The sequence below is a fragment of the Taudactylus pleione genome, unplaced genomic scaffold (genome assembly GCF_031769625.1).
Source record: "Taudactylus pleione unplaced genomic scaffold, aTauple2 ptg000230l, whole genome shotgun sequence".
Lineage (NCBI taxonomy): Eukaryota > Metazoa > Chordata > Amphibia > Anura > Myobatrachidae > Taudactylus > Taudactylus pleione.
The window spans coordinates 4,121,735-4,148,086 of NW_028284632.1; the positions used below are offsets into that span (position 1 = coordinate 4,121,735).

General features: G+C 46.5%; 1 protein-coding gene and 1 pseudogene across 1 annotated transcript in view; both read left to right on the forward strand.

Annotated features, from left to right (window-relative positions):
- The window catches only part of AGBL4 (AGBL carboxypeptidase 4), a 2,679,639-nt gene that overhangs the window by 2,538,608 nt on the left and 114,679 nt on the right, over nt 1-26,352 (forward strand). The gene's annotated exons all lie outside the window — the stretch shown is intronic.
- Nucleotides 1,125-1,243, forward strand: LOC148516937 (5S ribosomal RNA; annotated as a pseudogene).

The following is a 26,352-nucleotide window of genomic DNA, read 5'->3' on the forward strand; positions in this document are numbered from 1 at the left end:
TGGAAAGCGGACGCGGATTCCAAAAAGGGATTAGAAGGTCTGCCTTTCAATGGAGAGGTACTATTTGGTCCAGATCTGGACAAAATAATAGCTACGTTGGCAGCAGCAAAATCTGCATGTCTTCCGTTTGCTACGAATCCTTCTAGTGCTGGTGAGTCGTCCTTTCGGCCCCACAGGGCCCAAGGTAGGCCTAAAGCACAGTCCTTTCCACGGCAGGCTGGGACCAAGAAATTGTCCAAGCCCAAGAAACAGGTCTGGAGTACCAGACGTCCGGCTCCTAGATCAGATGACAAACCTGCGGCCTGACGGTCCGGGCCTCCTTTTGGGGGATCCCAAAGTGGGGGGCCGCCTGCTTCAGTTCGCCCAGTGCTGGTCGAGGACTACGACAGACACTTGGGTTCAGGAGGTGGTCTCTCACGGGTATGCCCTCTCCTTTCGGCACAGGCCTCCATCCCGGTTCTTTACCACAGGCCTTCCGCTAGACCGGAACAAAGCCTCAGAACTGCAGAAGGTTTTGCACACTATGCTCCAGGCCGGAGTTATAGTTTATGTTCCAATTTCCCAGAGGGGCCTGGGTTTTTCTGTTCCAATCTATTTTTGGTGCAGAAACCCAATGGGTCTTACCGTCCAATACTAAACATAAAGGCCCTCAACAAGTCCTTGAGGGTGCCTCTGTTTTGGATGGAGACCCTGCGGTCCATTATTCTGGCACTGGAACCTGGGGACTACATGGTGTCATTGGACATCCAGGACGCTTACCTGCATGTCCCTATTCTTTTGCGCCATCAGCAGTTCCTCAGATTTGCAATCTGCAACGACCATTTCCAGTTCGGGGCGCTGCCTTTTGGCCTGGTGACTGCTCCACGGGTATTCACCAAGGTCATGGCGGTCGGGGCGGCTCTTCTGCGGACTGTTGCCTTATCTGGATGATCTCCTGTTGATAGCGGGGTCTCCAGAGCTTCTTTTTGGATCTGACGATTGTGGTACTGCAACGTTGCGGCTGGTTGATAAACTGGCAGTGGTCCACTCTCACCCCGTCTCAGAGGATCCTGCACCTTGGGGCCTTATTGGACTCCAGGCAGCAGTGGATCTTTGTGACGGAGGAAAAGATCCTGTCCAGATGGGCTTACGGCCACACCACCCTGAACATGCCCGATCTCATCTGATCTCGGAAGCTAAGCAGGGTCAGGCCTGGTTAGTACTTGGATGGGAGACCGCCTGGGAATACCAAGTGCTGTAAATGGATTGCCTCAGTGTCGCAAGTCCCAGACGATGGTGCTCACTCTGGAGGTTCGCCTGTCTCTAACCTGGTGGTTGCAGACGACCCACCTCAACAAGGGTCGCCTGTTCTGGGTGGCGAACTGGGTTCTTTTAACAACGGACGCCAGTCTCTGGGGCTGGGAGCTGTCATGCGTCCACACTTGTTTCAGGGCAGGTGGACTCGGGCGGAGGCGGAGCTTCCATTACACATTTTGGAACTCCGTGTTCAGAGCTCTCCAGCTGGCACAGCCGGTTCTCCAGGGTCACCCTGTGCAGGTCCAGTCGGACAACGCCACCACGGTGACCTATTTAAACCAACAAGGAGGAACCCGAACTCGGGCAGCACTCGCAGAAGTGTCCCGTATTCTGGTCTGGGCGGAGCGCAATCTCCCAGCAATATCAGCAGTGTTCATTCCGGGAGTCCTCAACTGGGAAGTGGATTTTCTCAGCAGGCAGGACGTGCATCCGGGAGAGTGGTCTTTACACCAGGACGTCTTTCAGAGTCTGGTTGACAAATGGGGTCTTCCAGAGATAGACCTCATGGCGTCCCGGCACAACAACAAGTTGCCTGTGTACGGGTCTCGAACAAGAGACGAAAAGGCGTCTCTGGTGGATGCTCTGTCTGTCCAGTGGACGTTCCAGTTTGCCTACCTTTTCCCTCCGTTTTCCCTTCTTCCGCGGGTAATATGGAAATTCAAACGAGAAGGAGGTACGCTACTGTTGATAGCTCCCGAGTGGGCCAGACGGCACTGGTTTTCCGACCCCCAGAGTCTGTCAGTAGATGTTCCTCTGAGGTTACCATTACGACCGGATCCGCTGTCACAGGGTACTTGTCTTCACCCGGACCTGACTCGGCTGTCGTTGCCGGCGTGGCTGTTCAAACGGTCATGCTAAAGTCCAGAGGGTTTTTCTGGCTCTGTGGTGCAAACCATGCTAAGAGCTCGTAAACCTTCCTCGGCAAGAATCTACCATCGTGTGTGGCATACTTTCTTCCGGTGGTGTAGACCTAGAGGGTATTCCCCTAGGGAGTTCCGCCTGTCTAGGGTGTTGGCTTTCCTACAGGCTGGACTGGATCATGGGCTTCGCCTGGCTTCTCTGAAAGTGCAGGTGTCTGCCCTGTCAGTCTGGTTTCATCATAGGATTGCTGCGCTCTCTGATGTGCGCACCTTTATGCAAGGTGTTCTTCGCATTCAGCCACCTTTTGTTCACCGCTGGTGCCTTAGGATTTGGCTGTGGTCCTCAGAGTTCTCCAGGGACCGCTGTTTGAAACACTGGGCTCAGTGGACTTTAAATGGCTTACAGCTGAAACCATATTCCTTCTGGCCATTGCCTCGGATTTAGGGGCTCTCTTGTAGACCCCCTTTTCTGATATTTCAGAGGAATAGGGCGGTGCTTCGCACTCGTCCGGGATTCCTTCCCAAAGTGGTATCCAGTTTTCACATCAATGAAGAAATTGTTGTGCCAGCTTTCAATTCACCTGTACTTTCAGTGGGTGAAGCCACTTTGGATGTTGTGCGGGCCTTAAAGATTTATGTGGACCGCACTTCTTCGTTTAGGAAGTCGGACGCCTTGTTTGTCCTCCTATGGCTTCCGTAAAAAGGGTTGGCCTGCTTCAAAGCAGACTTTGGCAGGCTGGATTCGTATGGCAATTTCAGAAGCTTACCTTCATGAAGGTCTTTTAGTTCCCTCCTCTGTGAGGGCTCATTCCACTAGGTCTGTGGGTCCTTTGTGGGCAGCTAGACGTGGTGCCTCTGCAGTTCAGATCTGCAAGGCTGCTACGTGGTCTTCTGTCCATACCTTTGTGAGATATTATGCTTTTGACACCTTTGCCTCTCAGGATGCTTCCTTCGGGTGGCGGATTCTCCTCTCAGCACAGGAGCGTCCCCACCCTTGAAGAATACTGCTTTGGGACATCCCCAAGGTATCCTGTGGATACCCTATGGACCCTGCAGTAGAAAATAAGAGATATGGTAAGAACTTACCCTTGTTATCTCTATTTGTACGAAGTCCATAGGGTTCCACAGGACTCCCTCCCTGTCGCACCTGTACTGCAGATGGGCTTTATTCTGGTCACCGGTTTTTCTGTCTCCCTATGGTGAGAATGTGATGCTTGTGAGTGTCCATCTCTTTCTTCTCCTCCTCCGGCCTATGGCTTGTGTGACGTAACTGAGATGCCTTGGCCCGGGGGCGGGGTATAGGAGATGGACCCAGATGCATCCTGGGAGGCTGAAAACTTTAACTCTGTGGTGCCTGAAGACTGACGTCATCACCTATACCCCAAGGTATCCTGTGGAACCCTATGGACTTCGTACAAATAGAGATAACAAGGGTAAGTTCTTACCATATCTCTTATTTTTTCTAGTTGTCTGTTAGCTATTCTTTAAAATAATGGTAAATAACTATATGCTCTGTCCCAGAACTATATTGTTCTATAAGAGGTCTATGTACTAAGCCTTGGAGAGCAATAAAGTACCAACCAATCGGCAGCTAAGTGTCACTTTACAGGCTGTGTTTGAAAAATGAAAGTTAGGAGCTGATTGGTTGGTACTTTATCTCCATCCACTTTATCTCTCCCCAAGGCTTAGTACATAGACCCCCTAAGTCTGTAGGCTATGAGCAATAATGTTCCACCTTGTGGCATCCAACCACAATTCTGTATACAATATTTAGATTTTATTCTCCAAGTAATTGGCTGTATTATGGCTAAGACCACAGTTTTGTAACCACAATTTATGCTCTGTATCAGAGTTATGTATTTTACTTTTCTCACTTGTCACCACTGATATTCAGCTCTGTAGCAGAGCCATGGGTTATGCTCACAGTATTTAATGAATTACTCCAGCAATATTATAGATCACACCCTGGTATTTTCCTCACTGATCATTTGTGTGCTTTATTCACAGGGGATGGGTACGGGATGCCAGTGGTTGGGATCCCGGCTGTCAGAATCCCAACGCCGGCATCCCGACCAGGTTATAATCCCGACAGCTCTACGTAATTACCCATAACCTAACCCCTACCCCCTCCCTCCCCCGGTGCCTAAACCTAACCTCCCCCTCCCTGCACCATAAACCTAACCCTCCCCCCTAATGCCTAAACCTAACCTCCCCCTAACTCTGCCTCCCCGGTGCCTAAACCTAATCTCCCCCCCTAGTGCCTAAACCTAACCTCCCCCTCCCTGCACCATAAACATAACCCTCCCCCTAGTCCCTAAACTTAACCTCCCCCTAACCCTGCCTCCCCGTTGCCTAAACCTAACCTCCCCCTTAGTGCCTAAATCTAACCTCCCCCTAATCCTGCCTCTCCGGTGCCTAAACCTAATCTCCCCCTAACCATGCCTCTCCGGTGCCTAAACCTAATCTCCCCCTAACCCTTCCTCTCCAGTGCCTAAACCTAACCCTCCACCCTAGTGCCTAAACCTAACCTCCCCTTAACCCTCCCTCTCCAGTGCCTAAACCTAACCTCCCCTAACCCTGCCTCCCCAGTGCCTAAACCTAACCTCCCCTAACCCTGCCTCCCCAGTGCCTAAACCTAACCCTCCCTAGTGCCTAAACCTAACCTCCCCTTAACCCTCCCTCCCCAGTGCCTAAACCTAACCTCCCCTATCCCTGCCTCCCCAGTGCCTAAACCTAACCCTCCCTAGTGCCTAAACCTAACCTCCCCCTAACCCTCCCTCCCCAGTGCCTAAACATAACCTCCCCCTCCCTGCATTAAAAACCTAAAACTAACTCTCCCACTAGTGCCTAACCCTAACCCCGCTACTTACCTTCGGGGGTCCCGGTGGTCGGGATGCTGTCGTCGGTATTCTGATAAGTGTCAGGATTCCGTCATCGGCATTCTGAATGCCGGAATCCCCACTGTCGGGATTCTGAACGTATCCCATTACATTCATTCAAGAAATGTTCTCAACAATGTGCAGCATATAAGGGCTAAACCCACCCCATAATAATCTATATATAAACTGAAGTTGTAATATTATCATTTTAGTCAGAGTTGTATTAGTCCACTGGTGGTCTATGCATGAATTATGAGACAGATATTGTGCTCAATATCAGAGCTAAAGTAGCCCACTAGTCTGCCAACATGGGCTCCAATCTCATTGTGCAATTTAAAAAATTCTCTGAATGCAGAGCCTATTAAATTATTACGTTAATTAGCTAATATAAAAGCCAGATCCTTGTATATAAAAGTAGTAGCAGTCTCTTTTATTCCTCACAATAGGTACTTTGCATACATGAATGTAGTAAGAAACTACATCTGTATAGTGTTATACTGACAGTAATCTAATTTAGTGCTCGACAACAGTGCTATATCTTGTGCGGCATGTACTGATAATTCCAGCACACATTCAATAAACTCCCATAGAACTGAAAAAAATCTCCATGGGGGATAATGTTTCAAATATAGGCTTACAGGCAATATCCCTTCTGTTATTTGCCTGTAGTGTCTCCCCTAATTCAAAACATTTCTATATGTACCCAAATGGCCGTTGTGTGTAGACCTTACAGTACTGTATCTTATTACATGCTCTGTATCAGAGCAGTGGGGGTTATTCAGCTTTGGATGGAATTGCAAAGCTGCACACAGGAAGCTTTGCAATTCCGTCCTTGCTAATATGCAAATGAAGCAGGAGGATATGACACCCTCTGCTGGATTTGTGAGCCCAGCACTGCGACTGAAGTCACAGGCTGGGGTCACCATCGCAACCATCGGTCACGATGGTGGATGGCGCCAGGCCACCAGCCAGCTGAGTAAGCTGAGGCTTACTCAGGCTGGCTGGCTTGCAAAGCCAGGAAACTGCGTCCGTAGACGCAGTCCCTGGTCTCGCCACTCCTGGAAAACGGGGCCGACATGCCCCCCCCCATTTCCAGGAATGCCGGTTGCCCCCGCACCACCCTTTAAATGCCTCTGCTTGTAAATCAGGCAGAGGCATAGAAGGGTCTGCATGCGATCACGCAGAACCCGCTCTGCACATTAGCAGAACGTGTCCTGCACACACGCATATTCCCGATAATAGGGAGTCTGCATTCAGCATTGCACGTATGTGCAATGCTGAATCAGGTCCAGTGAACGGTAATGTCCCCGATCAGCTATTCAATAGGAATCACCTCCGGTCTACTCATGCTCCATATCAGAGCAATAAATGGTAATGTCTCCAATCAATTACTCAATAGTAATCTCTTGTATTAGCCCAAATTCTCTTTCCAAACATTATAAGTAACAGCAGGTAATTTGATCACCATTATCTCAATGTGTGTGCAGTGACCACTTGAGCTGTATCTGTTCTTGTGCCAGTAATAGCGCTAATATCAAATACTACTTAGGTACATATATTATTAACATAACAACAATCTAATGTGGACATTAGAACAAGGCAGCAGTGGACACCGACGCGCGTTTCGTTAGCTGCTTTTTCAAGGCTAACCCACATTATATTGGTACACAAGGTGCTCCATGAACTTTGTGACTTGTTAAATCGCCTCCTATATATTTGTTCCCTCCTTCTGCTTGCTGTGGATGAGGTACTTACGTGTACAGTGTAGTTGATTCTGTGGTAGTTTGTCTCTATTTTATTCAGTGGCTGTATGGAAGGATTTTTTCACCTGTAAATAACTTAAATGCATTGACTTGAGCTCCATTGCTTATTCTATGTTGCTTCTTTCTCCACTTTTAAGATGTCTGTATTTTTTTTTTACTTTGGAAATGAGACAGCACAGTAAATAGTGGTCAACATTGCTGTCTCTCAACATGGGGTTCATGCGTCCAATTCCTACCAGGGCCCCTATCGGTGTAGAGTTTGTATTTTCTCTATGTTTGCGTGGTTTACATCTCACAATCCAAAAACATACTGGTAGGTTAATTGGCTTCTGGCCAAAAACAAAACCATTAACCCTGATGTGTACTGTACATGTGCTCTGCTTATGTGAATGACAATTCTGCGTGTGCATAATACTGTATGTGTCCATTGTATAAATAACTGTTAATATAGACATAACACCTGTTCTCGTGGACTATGCACGACTGTGCCTGATTATATAAATACATGGATAAAAAGCATAATATGAAGCTATGGGAAAAAAATGTATGAGGTAAATGTTGCCCTGCGGTATGTACCTAGTAAAGGAAAGTCATGTAAATAATGTGGAAACCCTCTTAACACTCTTTTTCATCTGATTTATCAAGACAAATCATGTACAGGTTGAGTCTCCCATATCCAAAATGCTTGGGACCAGGGGTATTTTGGATAATGGAATATTCCGTATTTTGGAATAATTGCATACCATAATGAGATGTCTTGGGAATGGGACCCAAATCTAAACAGAGAATGCATTTATGTTCTATATACACCTTATATAGACAGCCTGCAGGTCATTTTATACTATATTTTTAATAATTTTGTGCATCAAAAAAAGTTTGTGTACATACATGAAATTCATTTATGTTTCATAAAATTCATATACACCCTATACACTCAGCCTGAAGGTTATTTTATACCATATTTTAATAATTTTGTGCTTTAAACAAAGTTTGTGTACAGTGAACCATCAGAAAGCAAAGGTTTCACTTTCTCAGTCATGCTAAAAATATTCCGTATTTCGGAATATTCCGTATTTTGGAATATTTGGATATGGGAGACTCAACCTGCACTGCCATATTGTTTTTCTGAACCTATTATAATGAAAATGCAGCAATCTGCTCTAATGATGCTGATATGTAGCATAAGGGCTATCCAGTGTTGCTAGGACCGGTCTGTACTATAATAAAATAATATTGTTAATGGGCAATGTTCTCCTGTGTTTTGCACATAGACTTTCGTTGCTTGTTAGAAGAGCTCCTTAACATTGTAAAAGTACTAATGGGAACTATTGTCAAAGGGGCAGGATGATAATTGCCCACTGGGCCACCCTCATTTTACAGATGAGTGTCAGCAAAGTAAAAACGGCTGCGCTACCTTCATTAACGCAATAATAAGTAAGTGGGGCTTTTTTCCAGAATGCAGCAGGAGAGGATAGAGTTATTATCTTGATTATTTATTATGTAATATGACATCCTGCCAGGGCTCCATGATTTATTACCTCTGTATTTCATCCCATAATGACACCTTAAAATAAACAGACCATGGGGTCAAGCGAAGCTTTTGTGCCATGTGCCACTAGCTAGTTCTTTACCTGCTGGACCAGAAGTCCCACCCTTTACCTGATATGATGTACTGGTCACATGATGCTTTCTTTAAGATATTTTATTTGCCATTTAACAAGATATTGGGTGGAACCAGGGCCGTAGCTAGGGTAGTGCGGCCGGTGCCATCGCACAGGGCACCACAGGTCAGGGGGCGCTGTTTGGGCCTATCAAATTTCTGTTTATTATCATTCTCACTTGCTTCCTCTTATTTCATCCCCAGCATCTCCTTGCCTCCCCTATCTCTACCCTGGCCCTTCCCCATGAGGCCATTCCCCTTTTTTGGGTGCATTATGTCCCTTTGAAAAATGAGGGGGGTGCCAATGCTCTTTCTGGCACAGGGCACCAAAAAGTCTAGTTACGGCTCTGGGTGGAACACAGTCAATCCAACTACCCCAGATAATATTTAATCTTGTAATTACTGAGACAGCCACTGATTGGCTTAACCCACTGACAGTCGGTGGGTTCATAGGCAATTTCCCATGCATGTGCAGCAGCCTAGAACAGAAGAGGGCAAGTTGGAAGAAAAGACTGCCCTTATTGTGCGGGATACACTCCCATAATATACGCGAAAAGGCATCTCTGTGTGCGTGTCTCAGAAAAGAACATCTTACTAATGTAGTTCATTACACTTACCTAGAAGATTGAGGTTTGAGGCATGTAGAGATAGATGCCTCCTTTGGTAATGTAGGCAATGTAAGGATGGTCTATTGAGTCTGTTTACAATCAGTAAAAGGGGTCTATGGGCCTGATTCAGCTTTGAGATTAGAGGAAGATATAGCAAGTAACTGTGAACCTGCACAAACCATGTTCCAATGCAAGGGGTGCAAATACATACTTTATTTTTGCATGCAGGGTAAATACTGGCTGCTTCTGCATGTAGCTCACAATTGCTGGACAGCTTTATTATTACGCTGAAATTTAGATTTCAGTTTGGACATGCCCCTCCCAAATCTATGGGGACAATCCAATTGGCCGCACCTTTTGGCAGCCTAAATTCTCATAAAAGTGCTTGCAGCCCCATAGGGCTCTGAGCAAAATGATACGAATTCAGGTTCGGCGAGAGTTGCAAAATGCGGTGCAGTTGCCGGCATTTAAACGCCGTGGCAACAGCACATCTCACCCTTCACAAGTAATTGGATTGAACCCTAAATCGCTCTGCACATTTTACATATGACCCACCTGCAGTGCTGGACGGTTTTACCAAGATGCACAGTTATTTGCTGTTTCTTACTCTATTCCCAAAGCTCAATCAGGATCTATGTACTAAGTAGGGGTGAGCGGGTTCGGATTTCTGAAATCCGAACCCCCCCGAGCCCCCCGATCCGAGTCCGATCCGAGTCAGGCTCGACTTTTCCCGCCTGACTCGGATTCTGAAATCGAGGCAAAACGTCATCTTCCCGCCTTCCGAGTCTCGCGGGTTTTGGATCCTATATAAGGTACCCACGTCGGCGCCATTTTCTCACTCGGCTGTGGACAGTGAAGAGGGAGGGTGGGAGTTAGGGCTGTGTAGTGTAGTGTAGTGTAGTGCTGCTGTTGTCCACTACTTCAAAGTCCATAGGGGCTGGCTGTGTTGTGCTGTGCTGCTGTTGTTAATAGGGGCTGTGTCCACTACTTCAAAGTCCATAGGGGCTGGCTGGACTGTGTTGTGCAGTCAGTTCTCCATAGGGGCTGTGTCCACTCCAAAGTCCTGTGCAGTGGCCCAGTCCTAAAGAGGTGCTGTAGTGTTGTCCAGGGGGTGCTCTGTCCATCAGGGGTGCTCCCCCCAAGTGCTAAAAAAATAATATATTTTCTGTGTTTGTGAATTGTGTGCGCAGTAGCCGCACGTGCATCAACAAAGTAGTGCCAAGCGTGCGCCTGTGTCATAAGTAAAGGGCCGGCTGGCTTGACCGTTAAAGGGTGCTGTAACCCCCGAAAGTACACTCCAGTCCAAACCAAAAAAAAATTATTTTCTGTGTTTGTGAATTGTGTGCGCAGTAGCCGCACGTGCATCAACAAAGTAGTGCCAAGCGTGCGCCTGTGTCATAAGTAAAGGGCCGGCTGGCTTGACCGTTAAGGGTGCTGTAACCCCCGAAAGTACACTCCAGTCCAAACCAAAAAAAAAATTATTTTCTGTGTTTGTGAATTGTGTGCGCAGTAGCCGCACGTGCATCAACAAAGTAGTGCCAAGCGTGCGCCTGTGTCATAAGTAAAGGGCCGGCTGGCTTGACCGTTAAAGGGTTCTGTAACCCCCAAAGTACACTCCAAACCAAAAAAATATATATTTTCTGTGTTTGTGACTTGTGTGCACTGTGGCTGCACGTGCATCAACAAAGGAGCAGCGCCAAGCGTGCGCCTGTGTCCCATAAGTAAAGAGCCGGCTGGCTCATTTCTTAAAGGGTGGTGTAACCCACAAAGTGCACTACTCTCCAGCAAAAATAAAAAAATATTTTCTGTGTTTGTGTGCGCTTTAGCCGCACGTATATATATCAATATAACATAAATGGAGGACCAAACTTTCTCTGATAAAAATAAAATAGGGAAAGATCAAGAACCACTTCCTACTAGTGCTGTTGCTGCTGCTGGGAGTTGTTCATCATCCCAGAGAGGAAGTAGGAACATCACTACTTTTACTAAACAATTGACCCTCCAACAGTCCCTAGCGATGAGGATGAAGTACGACAGCAGTCATCCTGAAGCAAAACGTATAACTGAGGCCTTGACTGCTATGTTGGTGTTAGACGTGCGTCCGGTATCCGACATTAGTGCAGTGGGATTTAGACAATTGATGGAGGTAGTGTGTCCTCGGTTCCAAATCCCGTCTAGATTCCACCTGCATCCTCAAAGCAGCAGCGACAAGCGTGCGTCTGTCTGTTAAAGGGTGGTGACACCCTCAAAGTGTGCTACACAAACAATTAAAATATTATTCTTTTTTTTTCGGTCTTTGTGAAATGTGTGGGCTGTAGCCGCACCTGCATCCTTAAAGCAGCAGCGACAAGCGTGCGTCTGTCTGTTAAAGGGTGGTGACACCCTCAAAGTGTGCTACACAAACAATAAAAATATTCTTCTTCTTTTATCTGTCTATGTGAATTGTGTGGGCTGTAGCCGCACCTGCATCCTTAAAGCAGCAGCGACAAGCGTGCGTCTGTCTGTTAAAGGGTGGTGACACCCTCAAAGTGTTCTACACAAACAATTAAAATATTGTTCTTTTTTTTCGGTCTTTGTGAAATGTGTGGGCTGTAGCCGCACCTGCATCCTTAAAGCAGCAGCGACAAGCGTGCGTCTGTCTGTTAAAGGGTGGTGTAACTCTCAAAGTGCTCCAAAAAATAAAAAACTATTTTTTTTATGTGTTTGTGACTTGTGTGCGATGTAGCCGCACTTGCATCCTCAAAGCAGCAGCGACAAGCGTGCGTCTGTCTGTTAAAGGGTGGTGACACCCTCAAAGTGTGCTACACAAACAATAAAAATATTCTTCTTTTTTCTGTCTTTGTGAATTGTGTGGGCTGTAGCCGCACCTGCATCCTTAAAGCAGCAGCGACAAGCGTGCGTCTGTCTGTTAAAGGGTGGTGACACCCTCAAAGTGTGCTACACAAACAATTAAAATATTGTTCTTTTTTTTTCGGTCTTTGTGAAATGTGTGGGCTGTAGCCGCACCTGCATCCTTAAAGCAGCAGCGACAAGCGTGCGTCTGTCTGTTAAAGGGTGGTGACACCCTCAAAGTGTGCTACACAAAGAATAAAAATATTCTTCTTCTTTTTTCTGTCTTTGTGAATTGTGTGGGCTGTAGCCGCACTTGCATCCTCAAAGCAGCAGTGACAAGCGTGCGTCTGTCTGTTAGAGGGTGGTGTAACCCTCAAAGTGTGCTCCACAAACAATAAAAATATTCTTTTTTTTTTTCTATCTTTGTGAATTGTGTGGGCTGTAGCCGCACTTGAATCCTCAAAGCAGCAGCGACAAGCGTGCGTCTGTCTGTTAAAGGATTACATCGGTGACAGCATCCAAGTAGGCATGTCAGACAGTCCGTACCTGTACTGGCAGGAAAAAGAAGCAATTTGGAGGTCCCTGTACAAACTGGCTCTATTTTACCTGAGTTGCCCCCCCTCCAGTGTGTACTCCGAAAGAGTGTTTAGTGCAGCCGGGAACCTTGTTAGCGAAAGGCGTAGGAGGTTGCTTCCACAAAATGTGGAGAAGATGATGTTCATAAAATGAATGATCAACTCTTCCAGGGAGACCAGCCTCCAGAACGTACAGAGGGACCTGTGGTTCCAGCAGGGACGAATTAATACTCTGTGAGGATGAGGATGTACATAACACTGAAGAGGGTGAGGAATCTGTGGATGAGGAGGATGAGGACGACTTCTTGCCTCCGTAGAGCCAGTTTGTGCAGGGACAGATTAATTGCCAGCTTGTTTTGTGGGGGCCCAAACGAACCAATCATTTCAGCCACAGTTGTGTGGCAGACCCTGGCGCTGAAATGATTGGTTTGTTAAAGTGTGCATGTCCTGTTTATACAACATAAGGGTGGGTGGGAGGGCCCAAGGACAATTCCATCTTGCACCTCTTTTTTTTCTTTGCATTATGTACAGTTTGGGGCCTAGTTTTTCAATGCCATCCTGTCTGCCACTGCAGTTTCACGCCTAGATGGGTCACGTGTTTGTGCCGCCCACTCGTGTCGCTTAGCATAGTCATCCAGCTACCTCGGTGCAACCTTTTGGACATAAAAACACTATTGTGAGGTGTGAGGTATTCAGAATAGACTGGAAATGAGTGGAAATTAAGGTTATTGAGGTTAATAATAGCATAGGAGCAGAAAAACCTACAAATTCTGTGATTTTAGCTGTTTTTATGCTTTTTTTCAAAAAAATACAGATCCAAAACACAAAACCCAGAACCCAAAACACGGAAGGGTGGTTTTGGCAAAACCAATCCAGATCCAAAACACGAAGAAAGATCCAGATCCAAAACCAAAACACAAAACACGAAAAGTGGCCGGTGCACACCCCTAGTACTAAGCCTTGGAAAGAGATAAAGTGGACGAGATAAAGAACCAACCAATCAGCTCCTATCTGTCATTGTACAGGCTGTGTTTGAAAAATGACACTTAGCAGCTGATTGGTTGGTAATTTATCTCCGTCCACTTTATCACTCTCCAAGCCTTAGTACATAGACCCCAAAATGTTGTGAAATTTTAAACCATAAGAAAAAAATGGAGGTTGGCAAACATTTTTTTCATATTTTCAGATATTACTATATTGCATACAGAAATAATTGAGCCTTGGGCTGGTAAAACCCTGTGTGTTCATCCCTGTACCTCATTTTACCTGCAGACACCTGGTCAGGCAGATGGGCTTTGCTGGCTCCCAGTAAGAATGTAACCTGGAACGTGGATCTGTGACTGATACTAGTATTATAATAGCCACTGCCAAACCCAGCACACAAATGACTACATGCAGATCAGCCTTGATAACAACACTTTTATATTGTGCTTTTTTTAAAAACCATATGTTATATCCGCTTATGTTTGTTCACTTTTTTGCTTTTCATTTTAACCCATTTAATTCCAGAAGTGCCTGCAAATTAATATGTTGCAAAATACTCTGGACCCTGACCTCGCATGTTTAGGAACTGAGCCTTATCTTCTGCAATAGCAAAAGTTGGTGTCTCTGTAAACTCGCAGCACTTCTCATTCAAATGTCTGGGCACTTGGCCCGTTTCCCAACAAGCATTTGGTTGTATATCTGAAATCTAGCAACACAACATATGCCAAGCTAGACAGCCTCTACAGGCATAAATCTAACCTAAATGCCTTGTCCGCAAGGTGCTCGCTCAGCAGATGGTAATGTGAATCACTGACAACTGTCTGCATGATGCAGTATCTCACACCAAATACTATACCGTATCCCTATAGAGCTTATGCTGTGCACCAGTAACTTGAGCTGGTCTCATAATTACAGAATAGCCGATTATTTTGCACTTATATTTTTCTGGACATTGTTTATATTTCTGATTTCTCAATTGGCAATACACTGATAGCCTTCTATCTCCACCTTCACACCTAGTCTGGTCTCACTGCATCTCTTTTACAGGCATTCATTAACCCTTTATGATGGGCAGAACTGACTGGACATGTGCAGCATGGGTGTTCCTTGTTGAATCCATGATAGCTGTAGTAAAATGCTTAGCCCTGTGGGCGAATGCAAAAATAAGAGTCATAGGGAGTCTTTTTGGTCAACTAAACAACCCATAAGGGTACACAACCATAAAAGTTTTGTGTTAATCGAACTTCCCACACTATAGCATGCCTGGCAAAAGCTGATCATATATGGCAAATCCTGCCACTCCGCCTGAGCTCAGAACAACAGTATCACGGCCTGATTTGGCCAAATTGGTCAAGGTACGGTATGCCAAGCAGCCGGACCTCCTAGGTTTTGGCAAAAAATAATCATACATAAAGGTCAATAGTCCAAAAAACAGTTTCCAAGTTGCCGATAATTGATCTGGCTAATTTTGAGACTATACACACACCATAATATCAGCCGTCTTTCGGGATGTCTTATGGGCAGATTCAATTAGCTGTGCGCTGGTTCTCTGTAGGATGATAATGCAGGAAAAAGTTCCAAGGTTTTCCCACTATAAACGGAAATGTGGAGAATGACGGAACCTTGCAGCTAATTGAATGTTCCCTAAGGATAGATATCAAAGAGCAATCTATCGGATAGATCAGTGGTTCTCAAACTCGGTCCTCAGGACCCCACACAAGTCACATTTTCAGGTCACCCAGCAGGTACACAGGTGTATTAATTACTCACTAACACATTTTAAAAGATCCACAGGTGGAGCTAATTATTTCACTTGTGTTTCTGAGAGGAGACCTGGAAAACATGCAATGTTTGGGGTCCTGAGGACCGAGTTTGAGAACCTGTGGGATAGATCAATCTTCATGGCCAATACATCATATTTTCTGGATCAACTCTGGAGACATGGTGTATCGATAGGATCAATCCAGAAATCACAATGTTGGCAGCAGTGTTTTTACCTGTTCTGGCGTCTTTTGCTCCACTAAAAGTGCGAGACCTTTTCTGTATGTTTTCGTTTAACAGCGCACGCGTGACCTTCCATAACTCCCCAACTGTGTATGCGTGACCTTTCCATAACTCCCCAACTGTGCATGCGTGACCTTGCCATAACTCCCCAACTGTGCACGTGTGACCTTTACATAACTCCCCAACTGTGCATGCGTGACCTTTCCATAACTCCCCAACTGTGCATGCGTGACCTTTCCATAACTCCCCAACTGTGCATGCGTGACCTTTCCATAACTCCCCAACTGTGCATGCGTGACCTTTCCATAACTCCCCAACTGCGCATGTGTGACCTTTCCATAACTCCCCAACTGTACATGCCTGACCTTTCCATAACTCAACAACTGCACATGCGTGACCTTTCCATAACTCCTCAACTGTATATGCGTGACCTTTCCATAACTCAACAACTGTGCATGCGTGACCTTTCCATAACTCCCCAACTGTGCATGCGTGACCTTTCCAAAAATCCCCAACTGTGCGTGTGTAACCTTTCCATAACTCCCCAAGTGTGCATGTGTGACCTTTCCATAACTCCCCAAGTGTGCATGCGTGACCTTTCCATAACTCCCCAAGTGTGCATGTGTGACCTTTCCATAACTCCCCAACTGCGCATATGTGACCTTTCCATAACTCCCCAACTGTACATGCCTGACCTTTCCATAACTCCCCAACTGCGCATGTGTGACCTTTCCATAACTCCCCAACTGTACATGCCTGACCTTTCCATAACTCAACAACTGCACATGCGTGACCTTTCCATAACTCCTCAACTGTATATGCGTGACCTTTCCATAACTCAACAACTGTGCATGCGTGACCTTTCCATAACTCCCCAACTGTGCATGCGTGACCTTTCCATAACTCCCCAACTGTGCATGCGTGACCTTTCCATAACTCCCCAACTGTGCATGCGTGACCTTTCCATAACTCCCCAACTGCGCATGTGTGACCTTTCCATAACTCCCCAACTGTACATGCCTGACCTTTCCATAACTCAACAACTGCACATGCGTGACCTTTCCATAACTCCTCAACTGTATATGCGTGACCTTTCCATAACTCAACAACTGTGCATGCGTGACCTTTCCATAACTCCCCAACTGTGCATGCGTGACCTTTCCATAAATCCCCAACTGTGCGTGTGTAACCTTTCCATAACTCCCCAAGTGTGCATGTGTGACCTTTCCATAACTCCCCAAGTGTGCATGCGTTACCTTTCCATAACTCCCCAAGTGTGCATGTGTGACCTTTCCATAACTCCCCAACTGCGCATATGTGACCTTTCCATAACTCCCCAACTGTACATGCCTGACCTTTCCATAACTCCCCAACTGCGCATGTGTGACCTTTCCATAACTCCCCAACTGTACATGCCTGACCTTTCCATAACTCAACAACTGCACATGCGTGACCTTTCCATAACTCCTCAACTGTATATGCGTGACCTTTCCATAACTCAACAACTGTGCATGCGTGACCTTTCCATAACTCCCCAACTGTGCATGCGTGACCTTTCCATAACTCCCCAACTGTGCGTGCGTAACCTTTCCATAACTCCCCAAGTGTGCATGTGTGACCTTTCCATAACTCCCCAAGTGTGCATGCGTGACCTTTCCATAACTCCCCAAGTGTGCCTGTGTGACCTTTCCATAACTCCCCAACTGTGCATGCGTGACCTTTCCATAACTCCCCAAGTGTGCATGCGTGACCTTTCCATAACTCCCCAAGTGTGCATGCGTGACCTTTCCATAACTCCCCAAGTGTGCATGAGTGACCTTTCCATATTTCCCCAACTGCACAGGAGTAACCAGGGGCGCAGAGGGGGGGGGGCCCGGTTACTAATTACCCGGGCCCAGGCTTATTGGAGAAGCCTGGGTCTGACGCCGCCCACCCTTCCCTCTTACCTGTCAGCAGCCCAGCACACGCTGCTGTGTGCAGCAGTCTCCTCTCCTCTGCCTCCTCTGATGGTGTCCCCCCTGGATTTGTGCCGGGCTGAGGGGCTCACAACACCCCCGTCCTCAGCGTCTCCCGCGATTAGGTCACACCACCTTCCCCCGGGCTGGCTCTCTACGGCCCTGTGCGTAACCTTTCCATAACACCCTAACTGCACATACCTGAAAATATTATCACTCCTGGAGAAAATCAATATTTTTCATGATTATTCTCTGTATTAAACACAAATGATCAATATGGAACCATTGATTGGCCATCGCTAATCCTTTAGCATGTCCCAGTTTAGCTAAATATATAGAATAGGGTAGGGGGTGGGTAATAAGCATCTTGTTTATGATTAAATAGATTTAATAAATTGTAATTCTGAATGGATCTTCCAAAGCTACAGCCGGCCCCACTGCACTGATCCTGCTCCTTCAATATGAAATGATATTTGGGAACCAGTAACTGGAGCAATACAGCTTTTATTTTGGAGGAAGTAGGAAAAGGGAGCGAGGAAACAGCATGAGACATTTATCAGTATTAGACTTTCTATAACTAGTTCAATTCAATTATTCCCTCTCCACTAAAAGCTAGACACACAAAGTTTGTCTTGGTGGCGTGATGCATCAGTAAAGAGGGATACATTTATCAACATTATGCAGTGTTCATGCTTTGAGGGCAGGGAATTCTCTCGTGGGCTTCAGCGGCCTTCAGTACCCACAGCCCTCGAACATCAAGTCAGCAGAGATTCTCGTATCATTTATAAACATTAGTAAGAAGTTGAGTACAGAGTTTGTATTGCAAGATATTACTCTTTCTATGCATCAGTCCAGCGCAAAGAACTACTGCAACTCCCGCTAGCTACTTTGTGGTACCTTGTTGTGGCAATATACAGTATGCACAATGCCCAGGTTCTGCTGAGAAGACTCCCATCAGAAAGCCATAATACCGAGGGGCCTATGTATCAAAGTGCCCATGTTTACCATATTCAGGAATTCTCACTATTTATTAGGGGTGTACACCGGCCACTTTTCGTGTTTTGGTTTTGGATCTGGATCTTTCTTCGTGTTTTGGATCTGGATTGGTTTTGCCAAAACCACCCTTCCGTGTTTTGGGTTCTGGGTTTTGTGTTTTGGATCTGTATTTTTTTGAAAAAAAGCATAAAAACAGCTTAAATCACAGAATTTGTGGGTTTTTCTGCTCCTATGCAATTATTAACCTCAATAACCTTCATTTCCACTCATTTCCAGTCTATTCTGAACACCTCACACCTCACAATATTGTTTTTATGGCCAAAAGATTGCACCGAGGTAGCTGGATGACTATGCTAAGCGACACGAGTGGGCGGCACAAACACGTGGCCCATCTAGGAGTGACACTGCAGTGGCAGACAGGATGGCAGTTTGAAAAACTAGGCCCCAAACAGTACATACTGCAAAGAAAAACAAGAGGTGCAAGATGGAATTGTCCTTGGGCCCTCCCACCCACCCTTATGTTGTATAAATAGGACATGCACACTTTAACAAACCAATCATTTCAGCGCCAGGGTCTGCCACATGACTGTGGCTGAAATGATTGGTTCGTTTGGGCCCTCACAAAACAAGCTGGCAATTAATGTGTCCCTGCACAAACTGGCTCTACGGAGGCAAGATGTCGTCCTCATCCTCCTCATCCACCGATTCCTTGGATAAAACAGGAAAAAGGGATTTAGGTGTCCCTGGACTGCTTACGGTCTTAGCCAAAGTTTCTGAACTTGACAGTAACTTTTTATGAACGCGCTGCAGGTGCCGTATAAGGGAGGATGTTCCTAGGTGGTTAACGTCCCTACCCCTACTTATTTCACCTTTACATATGGTACATATGGCAAGACAGTTGTTGTCCGGATTTGGATAGAAATATTGCCAGACCAAAGAGGTGGAATGTTTGGTCTTCTGCCCAGGCATGACCGTGATGGGCTTTTTCATCCCACGGACAACAACTGTCTCCCCCGGAGCCTGATTTAAACAAACCACATCACCATCAGAATCCTTCTCGCCAACTTCCTCCTCAGTTCCAGCTACACCAGTATCCTCATCCTGTTGTACTTCAACAGTGACATCTTCAATTTGCATATCAGCAAGTGGACTGTGGGTGCTCCTTTCAGCACTTGCAGGGGGTGTGCAAATGGTGGAAAGAGCCACCTCTTCCCGTCCAGTGCTGGGAAGGTCAGGCATCGCAACCGCCACCACACTTGGACTCTCCTTGGGGATTTGTGATATCTTCTTAGAACACACAGTTCTTCGCTGTGCTTTTGCCAGCTTAACTCTTTTGATTTTTTTAGCAGGAGGAGGGCATCCATCGTCATGTGAAGCTGAACCACTAGTCATGAACATAGGGAAAGACCTTAGCCGTTCCTTGCCACTCCGTGTCGTAAATGGCATATTGGCAAGTTTACGTTTCTCTTCAGATGATTTAAATGTTTTTTTCAAGGTCATTTTCCTGAACTTTGTCATTTGGGATTGTATGTGCCCTCTACTATGACATTGGGCATCGGCCTTGGCAGACGACGTTGATGGCATGTTATCGTCTATGTCATGACTAGTGGCAGCAGCTTCAGCATTTATGTTATATTGATATATACGTGCGGCTAAGGCGCACACAAACACAGAAAATAATTTTTTATTTTTGTTGGAGACTAGTGCACTTTGTGGGTTACACTACCCTTTAAGAAATGAGCCAGCCGGCCTTTTACTTATGGGACACAGGCGCAGGCTTGGCGCTGCTCCTTTGTTGATGCACGTGCAGCCACAGTGCACACAATTCACAAACACAGACATTTTTTTTTATTTTGTTTGGAGTGCCCTTTGGGGGTTACAGCACCCTTTAGCGGTCAATCCAGCCGGCCCTTTATTTATGGGACACAGGCGCACGCTTGGCACTACTTTGTTGATGCACGTGCGGCTACTGTGCACACAATTCACAAACACAAAAAAATATATTTTTTTATTTTGTTTGGAGTGCCCTTTGGGGGTTACAGCACCCTTTAACGGACAAGCCAGTCGGCCTTTTACTTATGGGACACAGGCGCATGCTTGGCGCTGCTCCTTCGTTGATGCACGTGCAGCCACAGTGCACACAATTCACAAACACAGAAAAAAAAATGATTTTGTTTGGAGTGCCCTTTGGGGGTTACAGCACCCTTTAGTGGTCAATCCAGGCGGGCCTTTATTTATGGGACACAGCCGCACGCTTGGCACTACTTTGTTGATGCATGTGCGGCTACTGCGCACACAATTCACAAACACAAAAAAATATATATTTTTATTTTGTTTGGAGTGCCCTTTGGGGGTTACAGCATCCTTTAATGGACAAGCCAGCCGGCCTTTTACTTATGGGACACAGGCGCACGCTTGGCGCTGCTCCTTTGTTGATGCACGTGCAGCCACAGTGCACACAATTCACAAACACAGAAAAAAAAAATGATTTTGTTTGGAGTGCCCTTTGGGGGTTACAGCACCCTTTAGCGGTCAATCCAGGCGGGCCTTTATTTATGGGACACAGCCGCACGCTTGGCACTACTTTGTTGATGCACGTGCAGCTACTGCGCACACAATTCACAAACACAAAAAAATATATATTTTTATTTTGTTTGGAGTGTCCTTTGGGGGTTACAGCACCCTTTAATGGACAAGCCAGCCGGCCTTATACTTATGGGACACAGGCGCACGCTTGGCGCTGCTCCTTTGTTGATGCACGTGCAGCCACAGTGCACACAATTCACAAACACAGAAAAAATATATTTTTTTTTTGCACTTGGGGGGAGCACCCCTGACGGACAGAGCACCCCCTGGACAACACTACAGCACCCCTTTAGGACTGGGACACTGCACAGGACTTTGGAGTGGACACAGCCCCTATGGACAACTGACTGCACAACACAGTCCAGCCAGCCCCTATGGACTTTAAAATAGTGGACACAGCCCCTATGGACAACAGCAGCACAGCGCAGCACAGCACAACACTACACTGCACTACACTACACTACACAGCCCAGCCAGCCCTAACTCCCACCATCCCTCTTCACTGTTCACAGCCGAGTGAGAAAATGGCGCCGACGCGGGTACCTTATATAGGATCCAAAACCCGCGAGACCCGGAAGGCGGGATGATGACGTTTTGCCTCGATTTCAGATCCGAGTCAGGCGGGAAAAGTCGAGCCTGACTCGGATCGGCCTCGGATCGGGGGGGTTCGGATTTCAGAAATCCGAACCCGCTCACCCCTACTATTTATCAAACCCTACAGCCAGTGATGGCCATCGAAGTGGCCCTGATGGGATCCTTTCCCATGTTACCACATATTTAAGAATGACAGCAATGGTACCTGACTGTACTAGTGTTCCTTCTAGCACCCTGCACCTGTCACAACCTGTGCAGTTCCTCTTTCCTGCCGGGGTGTCACTCTCTGCTCTGGTGCTTCTAGCACACTCAGCTAATGTAATAAAACTGCTGAGCTACAGATCAGAGTGTGCTAGAAGCACCAGAGCAGAGAGCGACACCCCAGGTAGAAAAGAGGAACTGCACTGGCGTGACAGGCGCAGGGTGCTAGAATGAATACATATGTGCCACAGTCTGTCCTCCTACACTATCGTCATCTACGGATGGTGATAGCAGATGTGGCACTGAGACAAAATGCTTTATTAAACCAATAAAGCATTTTTCTACTTAAGACTATGTTATATTTTTACAACACGTACTACGTACTGCTGGTGGCCAGTATCACAAGGGAGCTGAGCATTGTTATTTTTGTGGGATAAGTAGCCCCCCAAAATGTTTTCTTTAGCCACGATGAGCGGTGATAGAAAATAGGCGGCTATTTGACAGATCCAGAGTCAATGGGTAGTGCACTCGTACCAAGAAATTAGGCTGTTTTTAAAATCATGACTTGGCAAAGTCCAGCGATGGAGGCAGCGTCGTAGCTAGACGTCAGTGCGCCCTGTGCAGCACTGCCGCCCCTCTCACTCCCTCTCCGCCCCCTCCTCCCACCCCCTGAGCTCTTATCCTAACATCCGACGGAAGGGGGGAGGGCGGGATCTTGCTGCGATTTTTCAGTGGCGCGCACCACTGCCGGAGGTCTCTATCTGCAGACCTCCGGCACAGAGAAGTGTGTGGCCGGTGCCGCTGGAGGATGGCGCCCGGTGCACATGACCCCTCAGCCCCCCCCTAGTTGCGGCCCTGATGGAGGTAGCCATACTGTACTGTAGTGTAATGGTGCATACACACGGTCAGATTTTTCCTTCAGATATGAACGATAACGATTTAAAAATCGTTCAGTCGTTCATATATGAAGGAAAATCTGACATATCTGACATGCCTGAACGATGGACGATTTACAATGCGCGTTCCCGTTTGTCAGATAACGATATCTGACATCTGATGTGTTTGCAGTCAGACTTGGACGATTCCATTCATTTTAATGCAGTCAATAATCGTTCAATCGTTCAAATCGTTCAAAACTTTGGTCAAATCGTTCAATCGTTCATCTGACAAATCTGACAAGTCTGACAAATCTGACCGTGTGTATGCTCCATTAAAGGGGTCTATGTACTAAGCAGTGATAAGTGACAGAGTGAAAAGTGATAAGTCTGTGATAAGGTGCCAGCCAATCAGCTTCCAACTGTCATCTCACAGGCTGTGTTTGAAAAATGACAGTTGGGAGCTGATTGGCTGGCACCTTATCACTTTCTTATCACTTTTCACTCTGTCACTTATCACTGCTTAGTACATAGACCCCAAAATCTTTCTGAGAATGCAGCCTGTCAATCAATTTACGAGGCTCTAGTGACACCACTGAGGCATGAGGCTCTAGTTCCTAGTGAACCGATGGACTGAATAGATCCAGCCAAAAAGGCTGGATGTATGCTTATTTATTGTGTGTAAAATATCCATTATGCAAATAAAAAGACTTGTGCTACTATCCATATGCAGATGTAATAGCATCTTACAGTTATGCTGTCTTGCTCTTAGAGGGGATTGCGTATAGAGTGGGAAGGGGGAGGCAAGCAGAGGACAGAGGCTCTGATTCAGAGCCGGACGCTCTGACAGAGCGCTCGCTCTGAATCAGGGCCGTCCTTATCTTTTTTAAGAGCGGCCTCCTGGCCGCTCGCATAGCTGTGGGTGACCACCCACAGCTATAGCGAGCGGCCAAAATGATGGTCACGATGGTCTTGCGACGAGACCCTTGTGATAGGGTCTTGCCTGCCGCAAGCCCAGGAGTGCTTTTGGCTCTATCAGAGCCAAAAGCACTCCCACTGACATCACTAGTGATGTCAGTGGGGCCGGCCCCAGACGGTAGGCGTTCCCATGGGAACTCCTCTGTCTGGGCAGCCATGCCCCCGGCACACCCAACAAAGGTGGCGTGCTGTCAATCACCATCGACAGCACGCCCCCTTTGGTGCGAGACCCATAGCGACGGCTTGGCCTTCATTATTTGGGTCTCGCGCATGCGCACGACGGAGCCGCCTCCATCGTGCGCATGCGCACTTGGCCAACATCGACCCGCTTGCGAGCTCTCAGTGCTAGCGAGCGGGTCTGAATCAGGCCCAGAGTACAGTAAGGGTGCAGTAGCCCTGGACACAGTGTGCACTGTCAGGAGACCCCTGGTGTAAAATATGCACCAGTGAGGAGGAGGATGATGATGATTGACAGTGATTCTGGTTGGCTAATTACATCTAGACCCTCCCACTGATAGTATATAAAGTAGTAGGGGTCATTTACTAAAGTGAGAGTTTTTAAAAGTGGAGATGTTGGCTATAGCAACTAATCACATTCTAGCTATTATTTTTTAGAACAGGAGTGGGGAACCTTTTTTCTGCCGAGGGCCATTTTGATATATATAACATTATTCGCGGGCCCAGTCCAGGCCACACCTCCTCCATGTGACATCAGAGGGCCAGACCAAATGATTCCGGGTGCCTTATACGGCCCCCGGGCCTGAGGTTCCCCATCCCTGTTTTAGAAGGTGCTAGTTGAATGTTAAGTAGAATCTGTTTCTTTGCTATGGGCAACATCTCCACTTCTAAAAATTCTCACAGTAAATATACCCCTTAGTGTGCCTGTGTACTATATTAGATGAATTTGCGGTCATGATTTATTTGATATTTGGACTGTGTGCCTGATTCAGAAATGTATGCAAACCCGATGGATTACATACATCTCCGATGTTTGGCTATCAGCGCATGCCCAGGTTCCGTACTGCGTATGTGCAGATTTGTGTCTGCGACGACGGTATCAGTGCCCCCTAAGCCGCAGCGTGATTGACGTTGGGTATGGGCAAGGGACGGCGACAGTCAGTGATAAAGAAAACAGGGGCGTGTCTGCAGCAATTTCCTGAGCATGCCGAAGACAGTGACTGCGTCCTTGGATGCAGCTTCACTATCCCCGGCAGTGTGATATACACAGCTATCCTGAGTAACCGGAGGGTTAGCTACATAACCGATGTTCACACAGATGATCCAGTTCTGCATCTTTGGATGCAGCAGTGGATCACAAAAGCCTGCAGTGGGCGTCCTTCTACTACAGCTGCCTCCTGCTGCTTTCACATATTAGCACACAGCAGCTGCGTCCAAAGACACCGCTGCCGTGTGAACTGCGCCCATCAGGCCCTGTGACAGGAAAGAAGTGCCCCACTTGAGTTTTAGAGGAGAAAACAACTGATGTTTATACTTATCTAAACGTCATCTGTACTTCCATCTTGTATTTGTGTTTAATTGTATTTTACATGGTAAATGCGTCTTTCACATTCACCAGTAACACTGTCCAGGCACTATTCTGCCTTATGCATATGACACTTCATTACAGTATTATATCATGTACATACTGGGTAATCTGACCTTAACATTTATTACTAGCACTGTCAGGTAACATATGTACGCTTTTTTTTACTTCTGCCGCCAGGGCCGGTGCTACGATTAAGCAACCTTAGGCAGCCGCCTATGGGCGCCAACCACTGGGGAGCGCCGCTGAGACTACAAATAACAAAATGAATTGCATAATTCATGGCTGAGTGACATATGATGAATTTGTGGCACAGCTGTGTGGCATATTATGAATTTTCAGCAGTGTTATGAGGTATTTTATAATTTTTGTGCTCTGCTGTGTGTAATATCCTATTTGGTATATTATGAATTTGGGACACTGCTGTGTGGCATGTTATTTAACTGGAGAAACTGGTGCGTGGAATATTATGAATTGGAGGGAGCAGGGGCAGTTGGTGAAATGTTGCCTAGGGCGCCCCAAAACCTTGCACCGGCCCTGCCTGGCGCATATGCTACTGTTACAGAGCTGGACTGAGCTGACTCAGCGCACATACGGAGTTGCGTCAACATTTTACGTCTATGTAACTTAAATTGGGTCCAGTTATACAATTTGTGGAGCAGGGACAACCATGGTGTACCAATGGGAAAACCACATGTCTGCGAGACGAAATGTGTGAAATTCCACAACCACGTGGGGATCAAAGTGAATATTTCCCAAAACTGTTTTCAAAATGTGAGTTTGTAAACTTTTTTATTTCCTTATTCATTTGTTTTTGTTCCTTGTGTCGCAGGACGCAGCCCTATACATTCGTCATTCGATGTTTCGTTGGAAGAACAGAGACTAGTATGTTTAACTGATGATATCCGCAGGGAACAAATTCAGGAATTTAGTGTAAAATATTTGCAATTTGCTAGGAACATTTACATGATTCAAGTAGAGAGTGTGTTGCATTAATAGGCTGTGCACAAGATGAGGAGAATGTAAAAGTAATTCCCATGATTACCATCGAACGAGCTAGAGACAGAAAATAACACCAATAAAATGTGAGCACATTGTGACTGGAATGGTCGCAGAGCGGCAGTGCATCCTGGACATGCTGAAATGCCAGTGATATGGGCACA